We start from the raw sequence: 8250 nt of genomic DNA, 5'->3' as shown, positions 1-8250 counted from the left end.
TTCCTATTTCCAAGTGGAAACAAAAAGAAAGCTGGAGTAGGTATAATTATATCAGACAAAATAAACTTTAAAACAAAGATTGTAATAAAAGGAAAAGATAGGTGTTACATAATGATGATGGGATCAATCCAACAAGAGGACATAACATTTGTAAATATTTATTCACCCAACATAGGAGCACCTAAATATATAAAGCAAATATTAACAGATCTAGAGGGAGAAATAGACAGCAATACACTAATAGTAGGGGACTTGAGCACTCCACTTACATCCATGGACAGATCATCCAAACAGAAGATAAGTAAGGAAACATTGGCTTTAACGACACATTAGACCAGATGGACTTAGTAGATATATAGAACATTTCATCCCAAAGCAACAGAACACAGTTTTTGTTTTTTATGTGTGTGTGAGGAATATCAGCCCTGAGCTAACATCCATGCCAATCCTCCTCTTTTTGCTGAGGAAGACCGGCTCTGAGCTAACATCTATTGCCAATCCTCCTCCTTTTTTTCCCCAAAGCCCCAGTAGACAGTTGTATGTCATAGTTGCACATCCTGCTAGTTGCTGTATGTGGGACGCTGCCTCAGCACGGCTGGAGAAGCAGTGCATCGGTGTGTGCCCGGATCCGAACCCCAGGTTGCCGGTAGCGGAGCACACGCACTTAACTGCTAAGCCACGTGGACGGCCCGCACAGTTTTTTTTAAGTACACATGGAACATATTCCAGGATAGATCATATGTTAGGCCACAAAACAAGTCTTAATAAACTTAATAAAATTGAAATCATACCATAATTCAGGCAATAAACATATACATCATCTCCTAAAGTTTCCTTGTGTCCTTTTTTGTACATTCATGATAAGAACACAACATGAGATCTACCCTCCTAACAAAATTTTAATTGCTTAATACTTTATTGTTAACTATAGGCAATATGTTGTACAATTGATCTCCGGCACTTACTCATCTTGTATAGCTCTAACTTAATAGCTATTAAACAACAATGTCCCATATCCCTCTCCCCCCAACCCCTGATAATCACCATTCTGTCATCTACGTCTATACCTTTGACTTCAAGGTTATTCCTGAAAGACATTGTTGCAAATGGTAGAATTTCTGTCTTTCTTAAGGCTGAGTAATATTCCATTGTTTGCATATGCCACGTTTTCTTTTTCCATTTATGCGTCAATGGACATTTGGGTGGTTTCCATATGTTGGCTATTGTGAATAATGTTGCAATGAACGTGGGAGTGAAGATATCTCTTCAAGATTCTGATTTCAATTATTTTGGATATATACCCAGAAGTAGGATTGCTGGGTCATATAGTAGTTGTATATTTTAATTTTTTCGGGAACCTCCATACTGTTTTCCACAGCAGCTACACCATTTTATATTTCCATCAACAGTGCACGGGGTTCTGATTTCTCTACATGCTTGCCAACACTTCTCTTTTTTTTTTTATCATAGCCGTCCTAATAAGTGTGAAATGATATTGCATTGTGGTTTTAATTTGCATTTCCTTGGTGATTAGTATGTCGAGCATCTTTTCATGTACTGTTGGACATTTGAATGTCTTCTTTAAAGAGCTGTGCCATTTCATATTCCCCCCAGTAGTGAATAAAAGTTCCAGTTCCTCCACATCCTTGCCAATACTTGGTATGGTCAGACTTTTTAGTTTTAGCCTTTCTAAAATCTGTATAGTGGTATCTCTTTGTGGTTTTAATTTGCATCCCTCTAATGAGAAGTGATTTTGAACATCTTTTCATGTGCCTTATTTGCTACTTCTATCACTTTTTCTGGTGTCTCTTCAGTTTTTGGCCCATTTTCCAACTGGGTTATTGATTTTCTTGTTGTTGAGTTTTAAGAGTTCTTTACATATTATGGATGTTAAGTCCTTTATCAGTTAAGTGATTTGCAATTTTTTTCCAGTTTATGTTTCACTTATTCATTCTTTTTTGAAGAGCAGAAATTCCTAATTTTGATGTAGTCTAGTTTACCAACTTTCTTTTATGGATTGTGCTTTGGTATTATATTCAAGAATTATTTGCCCAACCCAAGGTCACAAAGATTTTCTCCCAGGTTTTATTGTAGAATTTTTATAATTTTGTGTTTTATATTTAGGCTTATACATTTTGAGTTAATTTTTGGATATACTGTAAGGAATGGGTAAAAGTTTTTTTTCTTTTGAAAATTTGTATCCAATTTTTTAACAACTTTTTTTAAAATGATTATTCTTTTCCACTTAATTTCCTTTGAATGTTGCAAAAAATTAATTGACTAAATATATGTTGCAATAAATAAACTAAAAAATGAATTGGCTAATTCTGGATTCTCCAATCCAGTCTATTGACCTTTTTGTCGATCTTTACACCAATACTACACTGCACTAATTATTATAGCTTTGTAATGAGTCCTGAAATCAGATGGTGATTGTGAATTTCTACCAAAAAAAGGCTTCTTGTATCTTAATTAGATTTAATTCAACCTATAGGTCAATTAGGCAAGAATTGATATCTTAACAATATTGAGTACACCAATCCATGAACATAGTATTAGTCTCCATTTATTTAGGCTTTCTTTCATTTTTCTCAACGTTTTATTGTTTTCTGTGTACAAATTTTGCATATCTTTTGTCCTTATTGTTTATAAATATTGCTATTATGAGTAGTACTGTTTTTTAAATTATACCAAATTCAATACCAGTGATTGGGGACCATGCAGTGATTTATTTTTGGTCAAAGTATCTTTGCTAGGTTGCTGTTGGTGTTAAGATTTAAGCTCTACTCAACAGAAGTGGTCACATGCCAGGTGGTAAGATTTCTTGTATCAAAATAACAAGATAGACATAACAAAGCTATGTATTATAATATTCACCTAAATATTAAGCCTTCCTAGACCTTAATTCATGATTGTTTTATGTGTACATCAAAAGATTTCCTATTCTGTAAAATTAATTACATCAAGTTGTTTGACAGTGGTATTCAAGTCTTCTATACCTTTACCAATTTTCTATTTACTGATTCAATCAATAAATGAGAAAGTTTATTAAAATCTTCAAATATAATTATGGAGTCATAATTTCTTATTTTAGTTGTATCAATGTTTGCTTAATTTATTTTGAAGCTGTGTTATTATGTAACTATTTATTTATAGCTGTTATTCCTTTCTGCAGATTGACCTCTATCACTATAAAAAGCCCCACTTTATCCTTGTTAATATTTGATAATCTTAAGGCTATTTTGACTGATATTAATAACATTTTTATGATTAGTGTGTATATGTTTAACTTTTTCATCCTTTTACTTTTAATGTACCTATAAGTTTCTTTAATTTAAATGAATTTTTTCAATGCAGTATATAGTTGAGTCATGGTTTGATAACCTATCTGGTAATCTCTTTTAATCAGTGTATTTGGACCAAAAATATTTAATGTATTATTGATATATTTGGACTTAAATCTACTGTCTTATTACAATAGTCTTATAAGTCTGCTTCACTTAGTGAAGATGGCCACATTCTCCAAACTTCAAGAGACAACTTAGAATCATATATTTTGTCTCTTAGTGTGAGTGCCATGATGTTAAATTATTTGCTATAGGAAAGCTTCTTGGCAATAAAGATTCCTTATCCATATGATTATCTCAATAGATGGAGAAAAGCATTTGACAAAATACAACAAACTTTCATGATAGAAACTGCAACAAATTGGGTAAAGAAGGAACATATCTCAACATAATAAGGACCATATATGACAAACACACAGCTAACATCATACTCAATGGTGAAAGACTGAAAACTTTTTCTCTAAGGTCAGGAAGAAGACAAGGGTGCCCGCTCACATTAGTCTTATTCAACATAGTACTTACTAGAAGTCTTAGCTAGAGCAATTAGGCAAGACAAAGAAATATAAGGCATGCAAATTGGAAAGGAAGAGTAAAATTGTCATTATTTGCTGATGATATAACCTTACATAGAGAGAAAATCCTCAAGACTCAACCACAACACTGTTGAAACTAATCAGCAGATTCAGTAAAGTTGCAGAGTATAAAATCAACATGTAGAAATCAGTGGCGTTTCTATACATTAACAATAAAATATCTGAAAAGAAATAATAAATCTATCCTATTCATAATAGCATCAAAACAATAAAATAATAAGGAATAAATTTAACCAAGGGAGTGAAAGATGTATACCATGAAAACTACAAGACTTTGATTGAAGAAAACAAATAAATGGAAAGATATCCCTTGTTTGTGGATCAACATGAATATGAACATTCTCATGGTTCAAGAATTAACATTATTAAAATGTCCATACTGCCCAACTACATCTATAGATTCAATGCGATTCCTATCAAAATTCCAATCGCATTTTTTACAGAAATAGAAAAACAATCCTAAAATTTATGTGGAAACACAAAAGACCCTGAGTAGCCAAAGCAAACCTGAGAAAAAAGAACAAACCCAGAGGCATCGCATCTCCTGATTTCAAACTATATTACAAAGCTAGAGTAATTAAAACAGTATGGTACTGGCATAAAAATAGACACATAGGTCAATGGAACAGAATCAAGAGGCCAGAAATAAACTCCCGCATATACAGTCAACTAATAGTTGACAAAGGAGCCAACAACACTCAATGGGGAAAGGATAGTCTCTTCAACAAATGATATTGGCTCATCTGGGTAACCACATGCAGAAAAATAAAATTGGACTACTATCTTACATCATTCACAAAAATTAACTCAAAATGGATTAAAGACTTGAACATAAGATCTGATACCATGAAACTCCTAGAAGAAAACATAGGAAAGAAGCTCCTTACCATTGGTCTTGGCAACGATTTTTTGGATATGACACCATAAGCACAAACAACAAAGCAAAATTCAACAAGTGGGACTACATCAAACAAAAGCTTTGCACAGCAAAAGAAACAATCAAGAAAAGGAAATGACAACCTACAGAATGGGAGAAAATATTTGCAAACCGTGATAAGGGGTTAATATCCAAAATGTACAAAGAACGTGTACAACTCAATAACCAAAGAGCAAAGAATCCAATTGAAAAATGGGCAGAGAAATTAAATAGACATTTTTCCAAAGACATCTAAATGGCCAATAGGTACATCAAAAGATGCTCACCATTGCTAATCATCAGGAAATGCAAATCAAAACCACAATGACGTATCACCTCACACCTATTAAAATGGCTGTCATCAAGGAGACAAGAGACGACAAGTTTTGCCAAGGACATGGAGAAAAGGGAACTCTTACACATTTTTAGTGGACATGTAAATTGGCACAGTCACTATGGAAAACAGCATGGAGGTCCCTCAAAAAATTAAAAATACAACTACCATATGATCCAGCAATCTCACCTTTGGGTATATATCCAAAGGAAATAAAAACAGGATATTGAAGAGATACCTGCATTCCCATGTTCATTGCAGCATTATTTCTAAGAATCAAGACAGGAAAACAACCTAAGTGTCCATCAATGGACAAATGGATAAAAAGATGTGGTGAAGATATACAATGAAAAATTGTTCAGCCATGAGAAAGAAGGAAATCCTACTATTTGCAGCAACATGGATGGACCTTGATGAAATTATGCTAAAGTGAGATAAGTCAGGCAAAGAAAGACAAATGCTATATGATATCACTTATACATGGAATCTATAAAAGCCAAACTCATACAGAGAATAAAATGGTGGTTACCAGGGACTGAGAGGTAGAGGAATTGGGATGATGTTTAAAGGTACAAACGTGCAACTAGTAGATAAGTCCTAGAGATCTAATGCACAGATATGATTACAGCCAACAATACTGTACTACAAACTTCAAAGTCGCTAAGAGTCTAGATTATATTTGCTCTCACCACAAAAACGAAATGACAATTATGTGATGTGATAGAGGTGTTAACTAATGCTATGGTGTTAATCATATTGCAATATATAAATGAATCAAATCAACACATTGTACATCTTAAACAATGTTATATGTCAATTATATCTCAGCAAAGAAAAAAAAAGATTTCCTTATCCAACTTATATCTTGCCCCCATGATCCACTATCTCCTTGATCCAATACACTGAAGATTTAAAAATCATTTCTGGAGCTCTGCCACCCTTACAATAAAGACTTGGGTCTCATTCTCAGCTTTTCTACCCCCCAGCTTTAGGAAATATGAGTCTTTGTAAATACTGGCAAAGAGGTCCTCTCTTTCCTATATGCCTTAAATTAGTGGTTAATCAACTCCAGGCTTTCACCGTATTATTCTATTTCTCAAATCACCTAGTGATTCTCAGCAAAAGCCATCCAATTACATTGTCTTCATAATTCCTGCTTCTCAATAACTTCTCAGTACTTGAGATATTGCACATGACACTGTATGTTCTTCTACTAGTATTCCATCCAGGTCGTCAATAGTGAACATTTTAATGATTGCAAGGGCTGTCTAAATTCTGCCTACCACCAATGATGGGGTCCTCATTACCAGCTTGCCCTGGGGTGATCCATTTCCAAAATTCTATTATACAGTTTGCTCCTATGGACCATTCCTGGCTGGCACCAACCCTATTAGATTGGGATCCCTGGGAAACAGACTCTGAGACAGACATCTGTTCACCAGAAGTGTATTGGGGGGTAGTCATAGGAACCGCACCTGTGAGGGACTGAAAGAAGAAGGATTAGCAGGAGAGAGAGATGGGACGACTAAGATTCAGTTGCAACAGAGGCTTCTTCTGGTTCTAAATGGAGCCCTAGAACTAAGATGACCATTCAGAGTTGTCCTAAATTGTGGTTAAGGGCTGAGTCTTTGCACCTTCACACTGATAGTCACTAGAAGCGGACTGCCCCTGAGAAGGGTCATATCCTTGGGTAAGAGTGTCCTTCCACTGAGAGAAATTCCTGAGAAGAGACTCAGCTATAAGTGATCAGCAGGCAATAGTCCTAGCAGCTGAGGGAATGATTGTCTTGGTCCTGAAGGTGAGGATATGGGGGTTGCCTCACAGCCTCATCTCCTTCCCATAATGGACTGAAGGGTTGAGGAGAAAGGACGAGTTATACAATCATCACCCAGGAAAGCAGGAAAACAGGCTCACTCAGAGCAGTAATAGGATTAAAAGGCAGTGTTCAGTGTTCGTTTGAGATTGAGAATCAGATTGCTCAAGTGAGACCAATGGGTCAGGAGAGGGTTCAGGGAAGGCATTAGGGTTTTACTAGGATAGAATGAAAGAAGGAGAAACAGGAAAGGGAGTTAAGGGTGATTGTAGGGAATTGATAATAATGGGCCAAGAAATCGCACAAGATAAGGATACAGTAGGGAAAAGAGGGAGATCATACTTTGGAAAGAATAGCAGGACCAGCAAATATTTGCTGGAGTGTAACAATTATGAATATTTTCTGTCTTCTCATTAGGAATTCACCATTTCTCCCTAATCTTCCTGTGTTTTCTTTCTCTATTCATTCCTATTTAGTGCCGTAAGTAAACTAAGATTGAATGAGGTCATGATTTCATTTTTCAGTTTATACTAATTTCTCTAGACAAACATTAACATAACTAAACAAAATTATATTTTAATTCTCCTTACCCCAGTTTCAGTGGGAGGTTTTCAATCACAAATGAATTTTGCAGGAAGAACTTATTGGTATGTTCAAACTTTAACTAAAGAGAATAAATGAAGACTGAAGTTTTTCTTGTTAACAGTTCTTTATAAGTATATCGATAAAATATTTTCCCACATGAAAACATATATCTTTTGCCATTACACTTCATTTTTAATTGGATAGCTTAATTTTAATGGTGTTGGGTATCTATTACCCATTGATATTTTATGACACGGTAGCTGCTATAGTTTTTACTATACTTTGCTGTATTTGAAGAAATTTCCATAGGAAATTTCTACATTATCCACAGAATAATTTGTACACTGTCAAGTAAAATAGCTTATCCAGCATTTAAATGGAAATGTTATAGAAGTCTACGAACTACTGCTTGATATGAGGAGCCAACTATCTCAGGTTTATAATAATTTATTTCATAGGTCTCCTAAGCAATTTGAACAAAGAATTGATTATAACTTTCGAAGCTGTTTTTTTTTTTTTTTTTTAAACCAGATAAATACTGTCATTGCTGACTTCTCTATCTGGAGTTAGAGAAATCTTTTTATTTTCTAAGCCTGTGACTTGAAATTTCAGCTATAAGATAAAGTTTGTTTTCATGAAACCCTTACCATTCAGTGCCTCTA

This window comes from Diceros bicornis, chromosome 11, assembly GCF_020826845.1.
Source record: "Diceros bicornis minor isolate mBicDic1 chromosome 11, mDicBic1.mat.cur, whole genome shotgun sequence".
Lineage (NCBI taxonomy): Eukaryota > Metazoa > Chordata > Mammalia > Perissodactyla > Rhinocerotidae > Diceros > Diceros bicornis.
This window is presented reverse-complemented; position numbering follows the sequence as displayed.